The sequence below is a fragment of the Tenrec ecaudatus genome, chromosome 6 (genome assembly GCF_050624435.1).
Source record: "Tenrec ecaudatus isolate mTenEca1 chromosome 6, mTenEca1.hap1, whole genome shotgun sequence".
Lineage (NCBI taxonomy): Eukaryota > Metazoa > Chordata > Mammalia > Afrosoricida > Tenrecidae > Tenrec > Tenrec ecaudatus.
This window is the reverse complement of record NC_134535.1, coordinates 170555097-170580958: the sequence shown is the minus strand read 5'-3', so window position 1 is coordinate 170580958 and position 25862 is coordinate 170555097. Positions and strand designations below refer to the sequence as shown.

Here is a 25862-nt window from a genome sequence, read left to right as displayed (position 1 = left end):
GACAATGGTGAATCCATAAGACATCCTTTAACATGGCTGAATCTGAAGGACATTATGCTGAATGAAATAAGTCTAGCATAACGGGCAAATACTGTACCAGTGTAATCCCACCATTGCACAAAGGACAGAAACTGAGATGCACAAAGGAATCAGTGCTTTTCAGCTGTTCCCACGGGGGAAGACAGGCGATACTGACTTGTTTTGGTTATGGGAAAGCAGCATCAGAAGTTCATGACATGACCACCACCTAACCAGGGCAAAGGAAGACACTATGAGATACACAAGAATAAGGAAAAGTATTGGTAAACGATGAACCATCTATGAGGAAGCTGCTAAAAGGTCACGAGAGAAAATCCCATTATGTTTCAGTATAACTTTTCGACAAACTTTTTGAAGTCTCCTTGTGTAGTTTGGTAACATCAGTAAGAACCAAAAATATGAGTGGGTACATAGATACTTACACATACATGGATACAGCTGTGTGGGTAGGGATATCTGCATACAGATTGATTAATGCTACATATATACCCATACATATAATAAAGCACATAGTGGGCAAATTCACAGATACCTCCTAAATATATCCAAACACCTCTTGGAATTGATTTCCTAAGATTGACTGGTATCTTGTGGGACATCTCAGCCAATTGACATAACCTAATCTATAAAATTGTTCGACTTCCCATTTGGTGAGTAGGATTGGGGGTCTTAAAGGGTATGAGAAGCCATCTAAGATACAGCTATTGGCCTATACTTGTATGGAACAGGAGAGGGAGGGAGGGAGGGAGGGAGGGAGGGAGGGAGGGAGGGAGGGAAAGAGCCAACGACTCAAAATGAAAACAAATACAGGACTGGCCACCTACATGAACCATGGCCTCACTTCTCCAGAGACCAGAAGAATTAGATGATGTTCAGTTACCACTGTTGGGCCATGCTAAATCATGCTTCTTAGAAAGATAGAAAAGTATAGATTAAATTTTCTTTAAAAATAGTTAGAATTACTGGACCACTCAAGGCCTGGGGAACCTCTGAGTCTATCACTCTGAGGCGCCCTTTGAAATTTTAACTGAAGCTAATCCCGGAGGGTCATTTCAACTAAATAACATATTGCCTCATTCAATATCATCTGTGAGTACTGTCCTCCATATATCCTTGTATATCTTCAAAATTGAGAACCTTTTTCAGATCCAACCATCAACATTTACCCCAAAGCAAATTTAAGAAGTGGGGGAAGACAAAAACCCTACAACAAAATTAATACAGGCAGATGGACAGGGAAGCGAGAATAATAAAAAAATGGACTAACCAGAGGAAACCATGAACATGTTGATGCAAAATGGAAACTGTAACCAATGTCACTGAACAATATGTGTCACTGTGATTAGGTGCCTTCGTGCCAGTCCCAACTCTGACACTGCACAACCGGATGAAACACGGCCTGGTCCCATGCCATCCTCACCATGATTCTGCTTGACTCCACTGTTGCCACCACCATATCAACCTCCCCCGTAGGAGTCTTCCTTTTGGTTCACTCCCCTCTGTTTCACCAGGCATGAAGCCCTCCCTACTGTAGACAATGATCCTTCCTGGTCTCACCGTCCTTACTTGTAAGCAGCCGCTTGGCTGTTTTTATGAGAGTCCATGGTGAGGGGAGAGGTTTGGGTGGTGCAGTTGGGCTGCTAACCTCGAGGTCAGCAGTTCAAGCCCACCAGCAGCTCCGTGAGAGAAGGAGGAGGCAGTCTTTTCCCATAAAGATTTACAGCCTCAGATGCCCACAGGGGCAGGTCTACTCTGTCCTATAGCATCACTAGGGGTCAGAATGGACTCAATGGCAGTGAGCTTGGAGGCTTTTTAAAATACTAAATTGCATATTAGATACCATATTAGCACAAAGAGCTGCCACGGGATCAGAATTGCAAGGATATTGAACATGATTGCTATGTCTAGAGAAATACATTAAAGTGTGTTTTTTTTTTCAAGAATGGAAAAAAAAAACCCCTTTCGTTTTAAAAAGTATTCACTAAGGACCTGGTAATTGTTTCATGCCTTTGAAATGAAGTGTGAAGTCACCATAGAGCAAGAGAACTTCTGCGAAAGTGTTGGCAGAATGCATGGTGTCAGCATCCTCAGCTTTAAATGAATGAAGGGGGCTGGGCATCAAAGAGAGAGGAAGTCATACATTTACTGTTTGATTGCTTTATAGTAGTACTCAGAATGAGACACAATGACAGAAGCACTTATTTTCAGAGTATGAATTGGTCCAACTTTCTGGAAAGCAATTTGCACTCAGTATAGAAAACGTTCATGTTCTTGGGCCCAGTAACAGCTACCTCTTAAAACCCAAATGTAGCCTAGGTAAAGAATCAGGTGTATGGATAAGACAGACCTGTACGCATATCCACTAGCCCCTAGTCATAAGATCAGAAACTGTGTAAGTATTTAAGAATGTATGAGGAAATATATTATGATATATAAATGACAGTGAGATTTCACAGCCATTTAAAGTGATGTTCTAAGAATATTTTTAAGGCCATTTGAATATGTTCACTACAGAATTTGAAGTGAGAACAAGAAACCATTGTATACACGAAGATCCGATTTAACTATAGTTCATTACCAACTGAAGGAACCCGGGTGGCATTATCAGGCAAAGTTAGTTCAAATCCACATACTGCCTCATGGGAGAAAAATCAGGCTGTCTGCTTCAGTCAAGATTTACAGCCTCAGAAATTCTGTATAGAAATCTATGTGAGTCAGAATAGACTTTGTGGGCCAACTACCAGGAGAGAGAGCAAAAAGATTGGAAGAAGATCAATGTTCTGACAAAGATGCTACAACATAAACAAATCTTGAAAGAAGTCAATCAAAATGGACCAGCATTCTATAATTCCATTTATATGAAATGACCGGCTTGGGGGACTCCATAGACATTGAAAGTAAATCAGTGGTTCTCTCTCTGGGGTGGGGAGCTTGGAGGATGACCAATAGGAAACTTGAGGAAATGAAAAAGACCGAAATGGTTTAGGGTGGCGAATGTACACATCTTTAAGTACACAGCAATCCATGTAATTGCATACTTTAAAGAAGCGGGTTATAGAGTATGTGAAGTATCTCTCATACTCACTGCTTTAACGCCAGTGAGTATCATTCTCATTGTTTCATCTGGAAGTGAGGGAAGGGCAAAAGAGATGCTGTGGGGTCGGACTCATGCCAACCCCCGGGCATCAGAACTGAACAGTGCACCACTGATTGATACCTTAGGGGCACTAGGCTTTTCCTCAGAGGAACCCACAGGTGGACTAGAACAGCCAGCCTTTCGGTTTGAAGCTAAGAGCATTAACTATTTGCACCATGCAGTGACTTCTTGATCTAGACCCCTTTTCCTCTATTACCTCTACTCTGCCTAGTACATCCTGGTAAAGTAGGCGTTGACAACAAAGAGAAAGATCTTGAGTAACATGTGTTCACAGTGGCTCAACCACAGCAGCGTCTGTGAAGACGGTACAGGAGTGTTGTCCTGCTTTGTTGTCCACACATAGTGCACCGTGAACTGGTATGACTGGACAACAACCTGGCCAATACTTCATAAAATAAAACACAAAAAAAGTCAACTCCTTGTTTTCAAGATGGTATCAAGACTTAACCCTACTGCAAGTTAGAAATAAGTACCACTCTGTAAATAAAAGGATATGTGTGTGTTTGTTGTCACATAACAATTTTTAAACTCTGGCACGGGCATTATCATTTTGTACTCCACAGCCTTTTCCTATAAGCAATCATACATAATGCCATCAATCCCAGCTAGTCTCTGATCTTATTTCCAGCTGTGTTAGGAAACTTCCTGCCAGTGTCCATCCAACATATCAAATGTATTAGGTTGTAAGCCTCCATTTCTCTCAGACACACTTCCTATTTCCACATTTCAGTTAGTGCATGGCACTGCATCCTGCTATCCTCTCAGTAAGCAGGTCCAAGAAACCTCAGAACCGCCAATGATTCGGTCCTGACCCTGCCTCCTAAAACTAGCCATCATCAACTTCTCATGAGTCCATCCTAAGTGCCTGTCCTGTCTAACAGTCTGGTGTACTCTGGTGGCTTGTGTGTTGCTGTGATGATAGAGGCTGTGTCACTGGTATTTCAAATGCCAGCAGGATCACCCAAAGTGAACACGTTTCAGCAGAGCTTCCAGATTAAGAACAGACAAGAGGAAAGCTGTAGCTCCCTACCTCGAAGGAAGGAGCCACGGAAAACCTTATACATCGCTTTGAAACATTGTCAGATACCCAGGGCCTATTGAATGGAGGCAGAACATTGTCAGAGATTGTGCAAGAGGACGGGCTGAGAATACCTGAATCATGACTGAGGAGCAGCAGATTTCTCAGATCGTAGTTGACTCTGATGACACGAGTCAGGTAAAGACTGTGGAAGTGCAGCCTTCGGGATCTTCCATTGCTAATGGGACATGACTCAGGAGAAACAGATGCAAAAATCTGCTAACGATTGGAACTCGGAATGTGCCAACTATGAATCTAGGAACACTGGAAGTGGTCAAAAATGAAATGGCATGCATAGAGATTGATATCCTAGGCATGAGTGAGCTGAAATGGATAAGTATTGGCCAGTTTAAATCAGAAAAATCACATGATTTACGGTGCCAGGAATAACCCAATCAAGAAGAATAAACATGGCATTCATTGTCTAAGAGGACATTTCAAAATCCATTACAAAGTACAATGCTGTCTGTGATCGGATTATATCTATCTTCTTTCAAGTAAATCCACTCAATAAAACTATGGTTCAGATTTAGGCACCAACCAAAATAACTAGTGATGACGAAATTGAAGAAGTCTACCAATGACTTCAGTCAGAAACTGATCAAACATGCAGTCAAGATGTACTAATAATTGGAATGGAAAAATTGGAAACAAACACAAAGGAAGAGTAGTTGGAGACTATGAACTTGATGAGAGAAATGAAGCTGGAAATCACATGATAGAATTTTGCAAAAACAACAGCTTTTTCAAAGTAAATCCCTTTTTTGCAATAACACAAAAGGAAACGATGCACGTGGATGTTCCCAGATAGAATACAAAGCAATCAAATTGACTGGAAAGAAACAATGGAGAGCTCAATATCAGCAGCTAAAACCAGACCAGGGCTGACTATGGAACAGACCATAAATTGCTCATATAAATTGTTCAAGATAAAGTGGAAGAAAAAATTAAAATAAATCCATGAGAGCCAAAATATGACCTTGAGTCTATCCCACCTGAATTTCTAGAATATTTCAAGAACAGAGGTGATTCGTTGAACGCAAATGACAGCAGACCTGATGAGCTGTGGGAGGACATCAAGAACATCACTCATGAAGAAAGCAAAAGGCCACTGAAAAGACAGGGAAACGAGAAAGGATCAGAATGGATGTCAGACGAGACTCTGAAACTTGCTCTTAAGCATCGAATCGTTAAAGCAAATGGAAGAAAGGCTGAAGTCAAAGAGATGAATAGAACATCTGAAGGCAACTCCAGAAGACAAAGGGAAATGTTATAATGAAATGTGCAAAGACCTAGACTCAAAAAATCAAAAGGTAAGAACATGTTACGCATGTCTCAAACGGAAAGAATTCAAGAAAAAATGCAAACCTCAAGTTGAAAACTTGAAAGATTCTAGGAGCAAAATATTGAATGGTACAGGAAACATCAAGAGAGGGTGGAAAGAATACATTGTGTCACTGCACCAAAAGAGCTATTCGTCATTCCACCATTTCAGGAGGTAACAAATGAGCAAGAACCAATGGCGCTGAAAGAAGTTCAAGTTGCACTGAACGTATTAGCCAAAAGCAAGGCTCCAGGAATTGACTGAATATCAACTGAAATGTTTCAGCAAACTGATGAAGCACTGGGAGCACTCACTCATCGATGCCAGTTCATTTGGAAGACAGCTACCTGGCCAACTGACTGGAAGGGATCCATATATTTGCCCATTTGAATGAAAGGTGACCCAACAGAATGCTCAAACTACAGAACAATATCATGGATATGCCATGCAAGTAAACTTCTGCTGAAGAGCCTCCAACAATGACTGCAGCAATACATTGACAGGGAACTGCCAGAAGGTCAGGCCGAATTCAGAAAAGAATTTGGAACACAAGAGATATTATTCCTAATGTCAGGTGGGTCTTGGCTCAAATCAGAGAGTACTAGAACGATGTTCATCTGTGTTTCATTGACTCAGCCAGAGCATTAGACCCCATGGACCATAATAAACTACGGGTAAGCTTGAGAAGAATATGAATTCCACAATACTTCATTGTGCTCATGAGGAACTTGAGCGTGGATCAAGAGGCACTTGTGTGAACAGAACAAGGGGAAGCTGCATGGTTTAAAGTCAGGAAAGGTGTGCGACAGAGTGGTGTCCTCTAACTATAGTTGTTTATTCCATATGCTGAGCAAATAATCAGAGACTCTAGCTTATATGAACAAGAATGTGGCATCTAGATTGGAGGAAAACTTATGAACAACCTGTGATATGCAGATGACACAACCTTGCTCACTGAAAATGAAGAGGAGTTGAAGCACCTGCTGATGAAGATCAAAATGTGTAACTTTCAGGGTGGATTATGACTCAATGTAAAAAAAGACTAAAATCCTCACAACTGGACCAAGAGACGATATCATGAAAAATGGAGAAAATATAGAAGTTATCAAGGATATTTGTCTTGCTTGGATCCAAAATCAATGCTCATGGAAGCAGGAGTATTGAAAAGCAAAGCTGTTACTTTGAGAACTGAGGCAGTACACCCATCCCAAGTCATGTTATCTTCGGTGGCCTCGTATACATGTGAAAGTTAGACTTTGACTCAGGAAGAGAGAAGAAGAATTAATGCATTTGAGTTATGGTGCTGGAGAGGAATATTAGAAGTATTAGGGACGGCTAAAAGGGCAACTGATCTGTTTTGGAGGAAGTATGGGCAGAATGCTCCTGAAAGGCAAGAATGGCAAGCCTTCATGTTACATACTTTCGACATATTTTCGGGAGAGACCAGTCCCCAGAGAAGGGCGTGATGCTTGGTAAAGCGAAAGAGGGGAAGCCCTCAAGGAGATGGATGGACACGGTGGCTGCAACAATGGGCTCAGTCATGGGAGCAATTGTGAGGATGGCGCAGGACCAGGCAACGTGTGTGTGTGTGTGTGTGTGTGTGAGTCAGTTGTGCACGGGGCCCCTATGGGTTGGAGCCCGGGATGGCACCTAATAGCAACAACAACAGGTCTTTGGAATTCACAATCACTCTGTCCCAGAACCACCACCCTGGCCACATGTCACCATCTTTTGCACAACATTCCCCAGTCATTTCTCTCAGGCCAGTCTTTCCCCTCCATTCTAACCCCACAACACAATAAAGATGAACCCTGACTCTCCTTTTTAACTGTAATGCCAAAGAGCACGTTAAACACACATAAATGTGGAGAATAATGCAACAAACACGAATGTTTAACAAAGATTAACATGTTTAGTACAGTGTAAAATTGGATTTAAATATCACTCTGCCCCTAAAATGAAAAAGAACATTGCAGACAAAAGTGGATTTTCTATTATTCTCCTTCCAGTACCTCTCCTTTCTCTCTTGCCCTAAAGCAGTCAGTTTTATGAATTTGGGTGTACACTGCCAGTCCACGTGCACATATTTACTTTTCCTCCTTGGTAATCTGTGTGTGTGTGTACTGTTCACCTCTGTTTGTTTAATACATGTTTTCTAACTTCCCTGTTGAGGCAAAACATAAACATAATTAAGGGCACGTATCTTAAATGTGCCGATGGATATTTAGAAAGCAATCTTGATCATGTCACAACGTCCTAGTTTAAGGCATGTCCGGCACCTAAGAACTCTCTTTGGACCCTCTCCCATCATAACCTTTGATCACCACTCTTGAGAGTTTGACCACCATAGATTATGTGTTTCCTTTTGAAAGCTAAATAAATGTTACACACACACACACACACACACACACACACACACACACACACACACCTTCTGTGTTTGGCTTCTTTCTCTCAAACTATGTCTATTGGGTTTAACCAGGTTGCTGTGCATAGTGGTTCTTTTTCATTGCTGTAGAATATTCCTCCTTCCTTTGAGAAAGCTTTATAAAGTATCCAAAAAAGAAAAAAACCCAACAACAAAACTTTAAAGCCTTTAATACTAAGGTGCGTAGGACCTAAGTCATGGTATTTTTTAATCACCTCTCATGCACGTGAAAACTCGACAGTGGATAAGGATGAGTGAAGAAGAATTGATGTCTTTGACATATGTTATTGGTCAAGAGTATTAAGTAGATCACGGATTCTAGTAGGAAGAATGAACATCTCTGTGTTAGAAGACCCCCATAATGCTCCTTCGAAGTGAGAATGGTGGGACTTCACCTCGTGTACTTTGGGGGTGCTATCAAAAGAGACCATTCTCTGAGGAAGGACATGAGCAAGAGGGAGACCATGAATGAGACGGGTTGACACAAAGATTGAAAGCAAGGACTCAACCCAGGAAAGATTGTGAGGGTGGCACAGGGCTGGGCATGGGGTTGGTCTGTTACACACAGTCTCGCTATGAGAAGGGATCAATTTGGTGGCACTTACAAGAACGTAGTATTCCACTGTATGTGTACAGAGTAACTCTCCCTTAACTGTGGGGGAGACATGCCCATACCCCATTGGATACCAATCTGAATATATTTTATGTTTTCTTTCCTATACATACATACCTAAGATGAAGTCATTGATAAAATAGGCACAATAAGAGCAATGATATTTACTAATAAAACAGAACAATTACAACAATACACTGTGATTAAAAGTGTGATTGAGGGATGCAGTGATGTGAATGACATAAGCACTAGGCCACCATTTTCAGACCCACGTTGACTGTGGTTGACTCAAACCATGCAAAGAGTCTCACTATTTAACTATGTCACTACTTCTTCCAAATTGGTCAGCACCTAACAACTCTACTATAATTTTCTTTCCTCTTGATAGAAATTTGGGTTGTCTTCAGATGGAGGTATTATACATAGCCCTATCACATAAATAGCCCTGATCTGTGTCTTTTGGCACAATGTTAGTCTAGGTAGACTAGAGAAACAAATTCATAGACACCCATATGTATATAAGAAAGAGGTTAGCAATTGAATATTGAGAAAACGTCCAAGCCCAGTCCAGATCAAGTCCATAAGTCAGATATTACCCCATATGTCCAATACCAATCTATACATTCCTCTTCAGACTCATGAAACACATGCAATGATCCAAATGCAGGAGGATCACAGGACAGTGGGTTGGAAGTTTTATGGATCCAGTGGTGTTATAAGCATCTTAGCGCTGGCAGGGATCTCCACGTGGCTTCTCCAACACCCAGGGCTGCATCAGCATAGGTCCATGTGGCTTCTCCTCAGGAATATCTTGCAGGGAATCAGACTTGTCAGTAGAGAATTTCCAAGGGAGTGAGCCAAGAGAGACAGTCTCCCACCTCGAAGGAGGAAATACAGCAGTTCCCCAAATTCTCAAGAGATGCCCACAAGAGGTCTCATTGGCTATTTCCAGATTGACAGGCTAGACTCCACCCCTACACACAGACATAAAATACGTTAATGTAGGGTACATAACTATGAATGGAACTAGTGCATCATTGGCTGTGTGTACGTTTAACTTCAGCAGGTATTTCCAGCTTTCCACTGACATTCCCACCAGTGGTATTTGAAAGCCCTGGTTGCTCATCTCAGCCAGCACTTGTTATTGTCCTTCAATTTTAAAAAGCCTTTTTGATTCTAGTTTTAATTGCCTTTCCCAGGTGAATAATATTTAACACTTGACCAGATGCTTACTGACCTCGCTGATTATTTTCTGGTTGTGTGCCTGTTCAACCCTTCTGTTTTGATTGAGTTGCTAATCCATTCTTGGAACTTGTACACGGGTCAAGAGGCAGTTGTGTGAACCAAATAAGGGAAGACTACATGGTTTAAAATCAGAAAAGGTGTGTCATGGAGTTGTATCCTGTCAGCATATTTATTCAATCTGTATGCTGCATAAATAAGCAGGGAAGTAAACATAATTTTTAATTAAAATATCAGATAAGCTGGCTTATATAAAGAATGCAGCATCAGATGATCAAAGGAAGGCTTGTTGACAACCTCCAATATACAAATGACACAGCCTTGCTGGCTGAACATGAGGACTTGAAGCACTTGCTGATGAAGATCAAGGATCGCAGACTTCAGTGTGGATTACAACTCGATGTCAAGAAGACCTAGATCCTCACAACCGGACCAATGGAGACAGACAGCATGAGAAGTGGTGACGAGGTTGAAGTTGTCAAGGATCGTGTCTTGCTCGGAGCCACAATCAATGCTCATGGAAGGAGCAGCCAGGAGATGCAAAGACATATTGCATTAGGTAAATTTGCTGCACAAAACCTCGTTCGAGTATTGCAAGACAAGTATGTTACTTTGAGGACTAAGGTATACCTGACCCCAGCCAGGGTATCTCTGGTTGCTTCATATGCATTTAAAGTTGGACACTGAATGCGGAAGATCGAAGAAGAATCGATGCACTTGCACTGTGGTGCTGGAGAAGAACACCTAAGGGACCATGGGCTGCTACAAAGGACAAAGCCATCTGTCTCAGAAGAAATCTGGCCATAGTGCTCTGACAGGCAAGGATGGCGACACTTGGTCATATGTATTTTGGACATGTTGTCTGGAGAGACCAGTCGCTGGAGATGGACATCATGTTTGGTAAATGGAAAGGTAGCAACAAAAACAGGAATACTTTCAGTGAGATGGATTGACACAGCGGCTGCAACCACGGGCTCAGGCATAGAACAATTGCGAGGATGGTGCAGGACCAGGCAGTGTTTGGGTCCGTTGTGTGCAGGGTCACTATGGGTGGGACGGCATCTGATTTCTTACTGATTTTAAAATTCTTCATATGCTATAGACACGAGACCTCTGATAAATACATGTATTGCAAGTATTTTCGCCCACTCGATGGTTCACCTTGGTATTCTCTTAATGGGAAGAGTAAATAGAAGCTCCTAATTTCAATGAACTATAACCAGATAACCATTCTTGTTATCAATGTCATTTTGCATCCAGCTTGAGAAATTTTTGTCTATAATCATGAAGCTATCTCCTAGTGTTGTCTCTGAAAAACTTTATTGTTGAAACTTTAGTATAGCTACCTCTAATTAACTTGGAAATCATGTTGGTATATGGTATAAAGCAGTGGTTCTCAACCTTCCTGATGCCGCGACCCTTTAATACAGTCCCTCATGTGGTGGTGACTCCCGAACATAAAATTATTTTTGTTGCTACTTCATCGCTGTCATTTTGCTACTGTGATGAATTGGGTCACCCATGTGAAAGCGTCGTTTGACCCACAGGTTGAGAACTGCTGGTGTAAAGCAAGCACCAGTGTTGGCATTTCCATAAAGACAAGGGCAGCCTTTCCACAGTATGTTTGGAAATCTTATTTGGGCTTGCATTGAATCTGTTGATTGGGAAAATTTATTTTCTTTAGAATATTCATTGAGTCTTCAAATGCATTAACCTGATAATGTCCATTAGTTTAATTAGCTCCTCTAGCGTTTCTGAGCAATGCTTACTAGCTCTCTGTATATTTCCAGAACATCTTCATTGGATTTATTCCTTAGCATTTAATTTTTTTGTATTATTGTAAATACTATTGGTTTTTAAGTGGTATTTTTAATAGTTGACAGTTTTCTAATAAGGAACTTCAATTTTTTGACCTTGTGAAATTTCTGCTAATTATAATAGTTGAACTGCTAAAGGTTTTGTTTTTCACAAAGTCAACTTCTAGGACTTGTATTTATTGTGAAGAAATAGAGGTTTAGGCTTACTGCTGCCATCTTATTATCTGTTTTACATTTGCTTGCATTTTTCTCTGCTTCCTTTCTCCTCTTTACCGCATTTTGTTAAATTAACTGGCTTTTCTTTTTTTGTTTTTGTTTACGCAACTTGTGAGTGGAATTGTGTCTCCAAAAGAGAAATGCTGAAGTCTTAACCTCAGGTGTCTGTGCGTGTGATTTAATTTGGAGAGAGGATCTTTGCAGATGCTGCCTGGTTCAGGGCAGATCCTAGAGAACTAAGGTGGGCCTTCAATTGAGACTGTTGTCCTTATCAGGAGACAGAGGGTTGGAGGCACACAGACACACACAGAATGAAGATGATCATGTGGCGTGGGGGTAGTAAGAGGAGTGAACACCGGAGAATGTCGAGACTTGCTGGGAATCACTAGAAACTAGGAGGAGGCAAGGAAAGGCATTCCCCTAGCGCTTAAAGGGAGTGTAAGACCCTCCCCACAGCATCCTGTCTGCTTTCTAGAGTCCAGAGGAGCCTCCGGATGGTCAAAGTGTTAGCCCTCATGGCCACTAGCCAAAAGGCTGGTGTGTGAGTCCACCCAGGGACCCCTCAAATGGAAGCCCTGTAGATCTCCCGCGGAAAAACGATACATCAAAAGCCGCTGGGGCACAGCTGTACTCTGAGACAAGGCAAGTCAGCACCATGAGTTCCCGTGGAGTGAGATGCAACTGGTCAGCTTCCAGGGCTGGGAGAGGGTGTTTATGCTGTTCTAAGCCACCTCTCTCACTGCCGTGGGGCTGATGCTGACTCACAGGGACCATACAGGGGAGGGTGGACCTGTCCCTTTGGGCTTCTGAGACGGTCACTCTCTATGGGAGTAGAAAGCCCTGTCTTTCTCCCAAAGAGTGGCTGGTGGGATTTTGGGGTTCTTGATTTTGAAAAAAAAAATCATTGTATTGGGGGCTCGTACAACTCATCACAATCCACACATACATCCATTATGTCAAGCACATTTGTACATATGTTGCCATCATCATTTTCAAAACATTTTCTTTCTACTTGAACTCTTAGTATCAGCTCACTTCCCTCCTCTCTCCCCTCCTTCCCTAATGAAAACTTGATCATTTATAAGTTACTATTTTTTCCATGTCTTACACCAACCGCTATCTCCCTTCACCCACTTTTCTGTTGTTCATCCCCCTGGTGTGTCTGGGGGATTATATGCTCATCACTGTGATTGGTTCCCCCTTCCTCCCCCCACTTTTCCCCTACCCTCCTGGTATCACGACTCTCATTATTGATCCTGAGGAGTTTATTTGTCCTGGATTCCCTGTGTTGCCAGCTCTTATCTGTACCAGTGTACATGCTCTGGTCTAGCTGTATTTGTAAGGTAGACTTCGGGTCATGACAGTGGGTGGGAGGGAGCATTAAAGAACTAGAGGAAAACTGTGTGTTTTGGGGGTGCTATACTTCACCTAGACTGGCTCATCACTTTCTTGTGACCCTTCTGTGAGGGGATATCCAACTGTCTACAGATGGGCTTTGGGTCCCCACTCCTCCCTCCCCATCATTCACATATGATTTTTTGTTCTGGGTCTTTGATGCCTCATACCTGATCCCATCAATACCTCGTGATCACACAGGCTTGTCTGCTTCTTCCATGTGGGCTTTGTTGCTTCTGAGCTAGATGGGCGCTTGTTTACCTTCAAGCCTTTAAGAACCCAGTTGCTATTTTTTTTTTGATAGCTGGGCCACATCAGCTTTCGTCACCCCATTTGCTTATGTACCTGCTTTGTCTTCCGCAATTGTGTCAGGAAGATGAGCATCACAGAATGCTGGGTTATTAGAACAAAGTATTCTTGCATTGAGGGAGGACTTGAGTAGAGGCCCAATGTCTGTCTGCTACCTTAATACTTAACATATAAATATATGTACATAGCTCTATTTCAGGCTGATGGTTTCAAACTGCTGACCTTGTGGTTAGTACCAGTATGTGTAACTACTCTGCCACCAGGGTTCCTTTAAGCCACCTAGTGTGTCCTAATTCGTAGTGGCGGCCCTAGGAAGTTTAATATGTTGCTATAGTTTCCCTTGTTTCTCTAAGTTAGCATGCTACTTTATAAAACATGATACCTTTAAACTTTTCCCATGTAAGTTTAATTTTAGTAAATCTAGATTTAAGCGGCATTTCTAATCTCTTTTTTGGTAAGATAAGAATCCTATTCTAATATCCCTTGTTATTCTTGTTTTGGTTTACTTTTTTGTTAAATCTCCCTAGTTGGGTGTTTTACAATATGACTCATGCTTACATACCTATTTTTTCTTTTTTTTAAAACATTTTATTAGGGGCTCATCCAACTCATCACAATCCACGCATATACATACATCAATTGTATAAAGCACATCCGCACATTCCCTGCCCCAATCATTCTCAAAGCATTTGCTCTCCACTTAAGCCCTTTGCATCAGGTCCTCTTTTTTTTTCCCCTTCCTCCTCGCTCCCCCCTCCCTCATGTGCCCTTGGCAATTTATACATTGTTATTTTGTCATATCTTTCCCTATCCGGAGTCTCCCTTCCTCCCCTTCTCTGCCGTCCATCTCCCAGGGAGGAGGTCACATGTGGATCCTTGTAATCAGTTCCCCATTTCCAACCCACTCACCCACCACTCTCCCAGCATCGCCCCTCACACGCTTGGTCCTGAAGTTTCATCCACCCTGGATTCCCTGTGCCTCCAGCCCCCATATGCACCAGTGTGCAACCTCTGCCCTATCCAGTCCTACAAGGTGGAATTCAGATCATGGTATTTGGGGAGAGGAAGCATCCAAGATCTGGGGGAAAGCTGTGTTCTTCATCAGTACTACCTCGCACCCTGACTGACCCATCTCCTCTCCTAAACCCCTCTATGAGGGGATCTCCAGTAGCCGACACTTGGGCCTGGGGTCTCCACTCTGCACTTCCCCCTTCATTCATTCGTTTTAACCTGTCTTTTACATGGGCTTTTCTTCCCTACCTGGTGTTTTCCAAGCTGTTGCATATTTGGATTGCAAAACAATTTGTAAGATGAATACTTTCTTTGTTAGTGTGCATTATTAAAAATGTTCTGAGTGAAGCTCATTGTCAACTTTATTAAGGGGATTGCTTGTGCCCACACCACCTAGTGTGAAATAAAGTCAAATGACACACACAAAAAATCCTAGAAAACTCCCATTAACTTTTAATTCCATCATTCTTCTACTAACTTTTTGAAACACCCCCCTCATATTTTCCATCTCTATCTTTCTATACTGAATTTCTGGTGGGTTTTTTCCCTCCAATTCATCTTCTAGTTCACCACTTACTTATCTGCTTAGTCATTTACTCCATCCATTATTAAAACTTTATTTAACTGGAGTAATTTTTAGGAAAATGTATTGGGTATTTCCAAACACATCCATTGTTGTCCATTTCTGTACTTGCTCTATGGGTTCTCTTCTCTCCTTTAGCTCTTTGAACCACTTAAACACAGTGACGCTAGTGTCTCCGGCTAGGCTATCACCTACCGTGTTCAGCTCTTGGGATCTACATTTCCCCGTGTGTTGACTTGGCTACCAATGGAGTTTCTCATTTTTGACGGTAAATTCCTCTGCCGCCCAGTGTCAGTGTGGAAGAAGATCCTTGTGATAGTGTTTGTCTTCGTCAAAGACCTACATCTAATTTCTCCGGTGCTACTTTTCGATATGGGATGTCCTACCACTGCTGTTGATGTTGTGTGTGGTCTAGTTGATTCTGATTCATAGCAACCTTCTCAGACCCAGTAGAACTGGCCCACAGGATCTCCACGGCTATAGTCTTTAATGAAGCAGACAGCTACCTCTTTCTTCTGCTCCCTCCCTCATGGCCGCTGAGTGGATGCTGACTCACAGTGACTCAATAGGATGGGGTACACCTGCCCTTTGTGGATTTCCAGGACATTCCATCTTTAAGGAAGCAGACAGCCTCGCACAGTGGGCTGAAACCACTGACCGTGTATAACATCTCAGCCCATGACACCACCAGGATTCCTTCTCCTCACTGCCATCGAGGAAATGCTGACTGACAGCGACCCTGAAGAACAGAGTCAAACTGCCCATTGGGCTTCTGAGGCTCTAAATCATTATGGGAACAAAATGCCTCATCATTCTCTGGAGCGACTGGTAGGTTTGAACTGCTGACCTGGTGGTTTGCAGCCCAACAGAAAGTCCACTATCCACCAGGGTTCCCTTCCTTCTCCTTGCCATCCAGCTGATGCCGATGCATATCAACCCTATGGGACAGGGTAGAGAGAGCCCTGGGGTGTGGTGCTTACCTGTTAGGCACCGATCCACGCTGTCTGCAATTCAAAACTACCCAGCCGCTCAGTGGCTTGGTTGGATACCTGTAAACAGTTACAGTCTCAGAAACCAAACGGGGGTCACTGTGAGTCAGCACTGACTCCATGGAAGCACTGCCCGGTGAGTGTCTGAGGCGGCAACTCTTAACAGGAGTCGAAAGCTCCATCTCTCTCCCACGGGGCAGCTGGTGGTTTCAAGCTGCTGACCTTGTGGGCGTTGCTCCGGCTGTAACCACGAGACCACTGGGGCTCCATTTTCTGGGATCCTCTAAATCCTCCAGTCCTTACTGAGTTCTCTTCTTAGTCGATCTTTTCCCTTGGGGCCTTAAATATATAGCAAGCTTCTACAGCAAGCCAGTGTCCCATGTTCTTGGTCCCTTTCTAACAGACAAGGAGGCTCTTGGTGAGTGACTGACTGCTGGTTAGATTCCAACATTTGAGAGTGTTGCCTGACCTCTGACCCCCCAGACAGGGCTGACAGCTCCATTTGCTGCCATTTTAAGGGGTAGATTTTTCTTCCTTTCTCTCATGGTCCATTTCCGCTTCAGGTCCTGCTCACTGCCCTCGTGGTGAGTTCCCTCCTCGTTCCTGACAGCTCAGGATTGCCATATCTTCCTTTTTGAACTTGGCCTAACTCATTGCTCGTTGTTGTTTTTTTTAATATTGTCCAGGCTATAAATGCTTCAAAATTGGTGAATCTTTCATTTCGAATAAAAAGAAGCAAAGTCAAGTTTGAGAGCCAAATGGAACTCAAACAGAACAACGGAACTGTCTGTTCCAAAGGCTGGCGGGGCTGTGTAGACAGAAGCAGCTGACCCAAGTGGACGGTTGACTCTCCTGTTGATGCGACAATCCTGTCCAAACAGTACCTTCGGTTTCACTATGTTCCCAGGGCTTAGCTCTCCGCCCGAAGGAAACATTCGCTCATCCCTCTGGAGAAAGGGTGGCCTGCTGAGGAGAGAGCAATTCTGTTTTCCATGCTTCATCAGAGCAAAGAAATAGAGTTCACCGTGCGCAGACACATCCTAGCTGTTAATGGGCCGAGAGGCTGGGCATGTAGAGTTAAACTCGCTGGAACACCAGAGAATTGAAAGGCGGGGGTGAAAAAAAAAAAAAGACCTTAGGAACCAAAGAAATTGCATTTGTAAGCTTCATTTATACACCACACAGCAAGTGAATCAATAACTTGAAAATGTACAGTGCCGGCCCAAAAGGACTTGATTGCAGTCTTCCAAGAGTTGGCAGGAAAGAAAAAGTAGCGGCGCAAATTAAACTCATTCAGAGAGGAAAGACAGTTGGTTCAAACCTAAGAGAATTCAACAAGGCTAGCAAAAAAGTCACTATTTCTAGAAGAAATGGCAGAGGGAAGCAATAGAATATGAAATGTGAATACTGGGCAGGGAGGGGGAACAAAGGGTGGGGTAGGGTGGGAAGTACCACCCAGATGTCTGTTTTCAGATTTTTTTTTCCCTCCTTCTTCTACATAATTCATGAGAGTGCAGAATGGTTTCCTTAGGAGGGCTGATCACGCATACACACACACACACAACTAAATAAATAGCAAGGTCACCACCAAGGTTAAGTGGCATTTCAGTAATTAGGGCAGGATCTGAAGAAATATAAATTTATCTTCTGAGTCTCCAGTGTTATGCTATTATGCAAAAGTACAGCCAGGGTAATGTAAAAAAAAAAGGAAAAAAAAGAAAAATCACTCGAATTTCATCATTCGTTTCTTTTCAATGTGGACTTGTTTATCCATCACTTTTAATTTGTACTTTAGTACGCATGCCTTTTACCTCCACAGAAATTCCCGCGTAACAGTTTAATAAAGCAGCACTGGGAGGATATTCTTATAAAGATTAAGTTCCCATTCTGTGCCTCGCTCCACTCTTCTTTCCCAAAACCACACACACACACATACACACACACACACACACCTCAATCATCTCTCAGACATATTTGGGCTGATTATTTTGGGAATCCCACTGATCAGAGATCTTAACCAGAATTATTTGCTTTCTACTATCCCCTTCTAAGGCCTCCAGTCCCGAGTTCAAGCAAAAGATGAAGTCAGCACAAGATGATTGGGTCCACTGACTGGGGCACTAGCAGCAAGCATTTACTCTGGTCCCTTGTCGCAGCTGGGCAGTGGTGGTTCTTTGGTGGAATTGACACCACCACTCCACCCCCCTACACCAGGGTTTGATTCTGTACAATGCACCTGAAGTGCACTTACCACCTGCCTCTCCAGGGAGGGCTGTGTACCGCTATGGACTTGCCATGACCCTGAGCAGCCTGCAGTGGAGTTTCCAGGCTCAGAGGCATGAGGGGAAAGGGCCTGTGGATCTATTTCTGAAAATCAACCAGGAAGGCTCTAAGGGGCACAAAGCTCATCACAGCATGGTCTCACTCAGCCAGCGATGTCATCCGGATACCCCGGCACCGGGGTGCGAGGGGGCTCCGGACAGAGAGGAGATGTAGGCCTTCGTCACGCCAGCACTGCTCATGAGAGCACAGCGCAAGACAAAATCCAGACCGACAGGAGCTCGCAGGATGAGACCCAATTCATGCTGCCCACACACCTTCTCCATTTAAGAAAGAAAAAGGTGAGCAAAACATTATGCGCAAGAAAAATGGAAAGACCAGCATTCATTTTTGTTTGCAAAAAGAAACATTAGAAAAACCAACCAGTCGTGTTAACCAAATGCAAACTGAGTGAACTGGCCCCTCTAGCCTGTGTAGCTTCAGGCAGAGAGAAGACTTCAAAGGTTCAAAGGGGTGCTGACCCAAGCCCCATCACACATCCCCACCGGAAACCAGTACGTGACAAGGGCTCAGCAAGGAAGGCTGGCTCAGCCCCTGCGCAGCTGTAGAGCATATCTGCAAAGATAATTAGACTCTCCCCTGAGCATCCCAGCAGCCAATTTAAGCCATATTTGAACGGTTTCACTTTACTCCTAATCAAGGTCAAGGACCAGCACCAAGGCGGGGTGGGGTGGGGGTGGGGCGGGGGTAGAAGTCCGGAATGAAAACCAAGATCCAGATGGGGAGCTACCAACTCCAAAGGAAAGCAGACCTCTGGCTATGCCCAAGGTTGTGTCTCTGTGTCTATAGACATAGAAGTGCACACAGTGATTCTCTTACATGGGATATTTTTGAATTCGCATCTACATTCGCCCATCTGTTATCTATTCTACAGAGGTTTGGCGGCACAGCAGTGAAGCACTTGGCGGCTCCCTGCGCGGCTGGGAGCTCAGACCCATGCTGGGGCTCTTCAGGAGAAACACCTGGAAAGGTTTCATCCAGACGACAGCTTCGAAAATCCTGAGGAAGAGATTATAGTGACAGGGGTCACCACATAGTGGCGGGGGTCACACATAGACTCAATATCACTTAGTAACAGCCTATCTACTACGTCCGTGAACCTACATGCTATGATTTAAATTTTCAGTCACACAGGGAAATGCGTGAGCCTGCACAACTGTCTCTGGTGTGTGTGAGTGCGTGTGCGTGTGTGATCACAGCATCCCCCGTAGCTGCGTGAAGATGCAATTAAAGACGCATTTCTCCCACCAAGCAGTGGCTAAGAGAAAATAGAACTGTGCACAAAGTATGACTGATTACATATCACAGATGAAATGAGAAAGCACTCTTTTGCTGATTTAACATGAAGGGGAAAGAACCACTGCAAGTGAAGCCACATGTCCTGGGCCAGGTTCCCCGAGAAGCTCACTCTGATCCAAGTATGAATGCATGATGTTTACTTGGGGGGGGGTGTGGAATGTGTGTGTGTGTTGGGAGGGAGGTGACTTGTGAGCAACAGCAAACAGCGAGGCGGGAAGCAGGGCAGAGCAAAGGGAGAAAGTGAACCCCCGAGTCATTCAGATGAGGTCCCATGGAATAGCTGGACCTGGGATTCCATTGCAGAGATGGGGGTCAGGGGCTGGTCCAATGGACCCTTGCCTTGACCAGCCATCCCTATCAGCTGCTTCTGTTGAGGGGCATTGATGGGGAGCTCCCGGCATGGAGGCCAGTGCCTGTGAAGGACTCGGTTGTGACTGGTTAGCTGTGGGCACCCTCAGCAGCTAGGGATATGTGTGCCTCAGACGGCCCTGGCCGCCATATTCCACAGCAGCCACTAGAAGACATTAGTGGCTCCACTTCCTTTTCTTGAAGGAGGACTATTCCATCTCAGTGAACACTGGTGGTGCAATGGTGAAGTGCTCTGCTGAAGGCCAACAGTTCGAACCCACCCATGGGCTGGAGGAGAAAAGATGTGGTGATCTGCTTTGTAACGATCACCATGTCAAGTTCACTGCCATCAGGTTCACTCTGACTCGCTGTGGTTGTTAGAGGCCACCGAATCTGTTCCAACCCACATCCACCCGATACACAACAGAACAAGACGCTGCCCGGTCCTGTGGCATCTTCACAATCGATCCTCTGCCTGAGCCCACTGCCGCAGCCACTGTGTCAATGATCTGTCTCCTTGAGGAAGGACCTTCCTCTTTTTCAAGAAACAAATTCACAGACCCTCATATGTGTCTAAGAAAGAGCTTTATATAAAAAGTGATTGTACATGAAGAAAACATCCCCGCCCAGTCTAAATCAAGTCCATAAGTCTGATATTATCCCTTATATCCAATACCAATCTATAAAGTCCCTTCGGACTCAAAATACATGCAGCGAAGCTGAATGCAGAAAGCTCCCAGGCCAATGGATGGGAAGTCTTGTGGATCCAGTGGCAGTAGTAGCATCTCAGCGCTGGCGGGAGTCCATATGGCTCCAGGGCTCTAACATAGCCCACGTGTCTTTTCAGCTGCCATGTCTCCCTGGGAGTGAGCATGTGTCCCACCTCCAGTGAGCTATTTTTCCCCTTAGTGCCTCCAAATGAGGTCATCAAGCTTTCACCTGATTGGCAGGCTAACCTCCACCCTATTCACTCTTAATCCTCTCAAATTGACAACAGATGATGTAACTTGCACACTGCCCTTCCACTCTACCCAGTGTGATGTCCTTCTGCAGGGACTGGTCTCTCCTGACTGACAACAGTAAGACGCCGTCTTGTCATCCTTGACTGTAAGGAGTCCTCTGGCTGTCCAAGGCAGATTGGTATGTCCCCTCAGCAGCCCACGGTCCTTTTGATAATCTCTCCACAGTGTGCTCTGACTCGCAGTGACCCCGTAATATGGAGGAGAACTTCCCTTTGGGGTTTCGGAGGCTGCCCATCCATACGGAGCACAAAGTCTCATCTTTGTCCCTTGGCAAAGCTGGTGGGTTCTACCTGCTGATCTTGTGCTCAATGCCCAGTCCACTCTATGTTATCAGCTCCCCTGTCACACAAGGGGGCTTGGGTCAGAATCCACTAGAGGACGCACAAAATCACCTGTCACCGCAAATTACAAATCCACGGCCCTACCAGACATCCCTCTTACACTTTATGATATTTCCCCCTCCTGACAGCCTGGCTTCTTAAGTCTAAGCCAACTGTAGTCCAGCTTTTCCACATGAAAAGGTGTCTTTTTTCCCCACATGAAAAAGATCACCTTGTAGAGAACTGTGTCTGGAAAGTATGCACACACTGTAGAAAGGACTTGTCCCTTCATTTCGTTCTCTGCAAAACAGCGATGGTAAGAATAGTACCTACCTCCCGGTGTGCAGAATAAACGAAATTACCCATGTAGAGGTCCCAGAGCGGAGCCTGTCACATAGGTCACGTTGCTATTACCTGCATTGCTATTTCTCAGGGGGATTCTATGAGCGCAGCATCGCTTCATGGTGCCTAACGCGTCCACAGGACCTGCCTCACAAGCCACCTCACGGGTCAGAGTTCAGAGCCTGGGCAGTCTCCCAACACTTTCAAAGGGCCTCCCCCTTCTCTATGCTCCTTGGTAAGAAATCCGTGTCTCCCAAAGGCTGAGGCCGTAACTCCACTGCTTTGGCTCTTCTTGGATCAGCCCCTAGGATCCAGACAAACCATCAGCGAGTTTGAGTGGGATCGTGCTGAGCTGGATCTGGTGCTGTCCGGCAGCCTTCACTGCGCTTGTTGGTAGGTGCCGGGAAGTTGGCTCCCACTCGCCGCAGCCTTGTGTACACAGGTCTACGCCCCGCTCACACTGGCTGCCGCCTCGGAGCTCATTGTTGCAGCCTCTGGGTCAGGTCATCTCCTTGAGGATCTTTTCTTTACCGCCTTCTCTGAGGGAGGAGCTAACAGGCTCCCAAATCAAAGTTGCTATCGTTCCTCAGGCTGAGACCCTGCCAATCGAGCACAGTGTCCTCTTCCGGCCCCGCTGAAGAAGTCTCGCTGTAGTCCAGGTCGCACAAGAGTGGCTTGTGTGAAGAGCTGGTTGGTTTTATACTTTCCTCTCCAAGCCAAGGGTCGCAGGATTAAGTCTAGGGTCACTGACAAGCACAGTCCCCTCTGAGGTCCAGTTTCAAAGAGGGCACCCAACCCCCTGCATTCACCGTTCCCCTCAGGATATAACTGTCACCCACGTGTTCCTCCTGGGGGTCCCGGGCCTCGCATGTTCCCTCCGTACGTACTAAATGGAGTCCCTGGACAGCGGAGCTGGTTAACAGGCTCCTTGGCTACGGGAAAGGCTGGAGGCGCCTCAGAGACCTGCTTCAGAAAAGACCAGCCAGGGAGAACCCTACCGAACTCACCTCGACTCTGACACCTATGGGGGTCCACGATGCACGAATAGCAATCAGTGTGATAGCAACCAGCAAATGCTAAGTGGCTGGTGAACCACCCCAAGCTTGTGGAAGAGTAAAAGCATGATCTAAATAAGCAGAGAGACGTCTGCAAACAGTAGGGAGCAGCGTTTTCTTTCCTATTGTGCTATTGATTTCTGTTGCCTGGCTGTTTTCCCTCCCATTTACATAGCTCTTCAACTTGTATAATGTGAGAATGTGCAGGGCTGGGCAGAGGGCTTGGTGGGCTGCAAAGCACCTCACAAAGCAATCGAGAGCGTGTTAGTCTGGGCAGACTAGAGAAACAAATTCAGACACTCATGTCTCTAAGAAAGGGGTTTATATAAAAGAGCAATTGAATATTAAGAAAACATCCCAGCCCTCACCAGATCAAGTCCGTAAGTCTGATATTAGCCCATATGTCTGATACCAGTCTATAAAGTCCCCTTCAGACTCACACAACACATGCAATGACGCCGAGTGCAGGAAGATCACAGGCCAGTGGGTGGAAAGTCTTGTGGATCCAGTGATGGTATAAGCATCTCAATGCTGGTATGGGTCTCCATATGGTTTCTCCAGCTCTGAGGCTCTGGCTGCTATGAGCCTGTCTCCATGTGGTTTGACAACAAGAATGTCTTGTGGGGACTGAGCATGTGTCCTGCCTCCAGTGAGCTATTTATCTCCTTAGTGGCTCTAAATGAGGTCATCAAGTTATGACCTGATTGACAGACTAGACTCCACCCCTTCATGTTTAATCCTCTCAAATTGACACCAGATTGTGTAACCACCACAGAGAGATTTGTAATACATCCAACCGTGATAGCTCCCAAAGCAAACACAATTGTTCCAGGGGGTGGGGCAAGGGGATTATAGAAGGAAGGAAAAAGAAATCACTTGAACATGCATCTTGTTTATATCGTAGAAGGGCTTTTCTTGGAGGTTAAGAAATCCCTAATTCGTCTTCACCTCCTGACTGCCTCCTTGAACATAAACCCTTTTCTGTATTTTAAACGTTTACATTCCAAAGAGGGGGGGCATCCCCAGGCCTTTCCATTTAGCCTCACCTGGCAGCATCTCCGTTTCACCTAACAACAATTCGATGTCAGACATAAGAACATTGGCCTTCAATAGAAGAATGGGTTTTAATAAGCCTATGAAAAATCCTGGCGGAAGCTTCCTGGATTCCCCCAGAAAAATCAGAAATTAATTAGTTAGATCCTAAGTCCTTGAAAGTATATGCCAAAGGCAGCTACGCTTTCACTCTCCCTCAATTTCTCTCCCTTCTCCCTCCCTCCCCCCACCACCCTCCCTTTAATAAGCCCACATTTTGCCTTCTCCACACTTTCCGCAGAGTGACAACGAGCTTCACAATATCCCCAAAGCAAAGGCAACTTGGAAGAAATAGACGCAGTCACTGTCAAGCACACAGCCCAGCAATTATAATAGCAACACCGCACCTCGATGCTGCACTTCACGGTGTGCGAAACCTCCTCACCAGCATTCTCTTACACGGGCCCAATGGACACGTGGGTGATTACGTCCACAGGTCTTGGCTCATTTACAAAGGTTTTGCGATCTTTGCTCCCTGACATCATCGCTCAGACTCCTACCCACGGAACAGTCCAGATGGGACTCTGCTTGCCAGGTGCCAACTAGTTGTGACATTAGTTCACACAACTAGTATGTCTGGCCCACCAGCACTCACGGCAGGTTTCACAACAGCCTTCCTGCTGCCACGACCCTTTAATACAGTTCCTCATGTTGTGGTGACTCCTACCCCCCACACCATAAAATTATTGTCGTTGCTACTTCATCAATGCCACTTAGCTACTGTTGTTGATCCGGCAACCCCTGTGAAAGGGTTGTTCGACCCCAAAGGGGTTGTGACCCACATGCTGAGAACCGCCGACTTAAGGGGATATGGCCCACCTCTCTTCTCCTAGTTCCATGCGATTCATGCATGCCAAACTCCAAGGAGCCCTGAGCACACCCTACTGTAACGTTTTCCGCTGGGCTCCCGCAGACAGAGGATGACCTCAAAGCAAGGGCCAGTCGACGGCTTCAGCTCTGACACCCGGGAGGGCATTGAGCGAACACTGTGAGGTGGCATGAAGAAGTCATAGAGGCAACCAGTCGCTCCAGCCCCCAATAATGCTGGGGACCATGGGGGCGGAGGGGCAGCTCAGAGGGCAGCATGAGCCACCTTCCTGCTTCCAGGACAGGCTTACTGAAGGGGTGCGCATGTGCACATCATATGTATGTAAATGTCTGACTTTGTCGTGTTTCATTTTACTGCACTTCTACGACATTACATATATATGTGTATACTTATTTATTTCTATGTATAGATTTAAGGTTGGGGCAACCCTGTGAGGCGTACATCTATCGGCATCCTGTTTCCATCAGCACGTGGTGCTCCCTCAGCTTCCGTGTCACCGGTTGGTCATTCTCACAGAATTTCAAACTTCTTTCATAAGGCTACTGCGCACGCAATAGGTTCTTGGAGAGTGTAACTATAACCTTCAGTATGCACCAGAAAACCGAAAAACCTGGAGCCTCGATTTATGGCAATGCTCACGGTATGGCAGCCCCGTGGAGGGCTGGCAGTGGCCAGAAATTCCACTCCTTCCACGGAGCAGAAGGGTGCGCCGCCGCCTTGCCCAAGAGATGCAGCAGAAGGACGCGCTGCTGGATCCCCGCCCTGAGACTGGCAATGTTCTCTTCCTACCTAGTGATTTCTCCCCCAGGTCCTGAAGGCCCGTTTTTTTTTCACAGTATACACTAAAGAGTGTCGTCCTAAGGGCAACGCAATTCTAAAACCTCCTTTCCTGAAACGCCCAGCCTAGCCGGTAGCTGGTGAGAACCAGATTCGCCGCCTCTCAGAACGCTGCAGGCAGCCAAGATGCTGAAGATCTTCTCAGAGATCATTCCTCCCAAGTTTAACTTCCCATCT

General features: G+C 45.0%; 1 protein-coding gene across 1 annotated transcript in view; it reads right to left on the bottom strand.

The window, feature by feature from the left end:
- Positions 1-25862, bottom strand: part of KIAA1217 (KIAA1217 ortholog) — a 944408-nt gene that overhangs the window by 813821 nt on the left and 104725 nt on the right. The gene's annotated exons all lie outside the window — the stretch shown is intronic.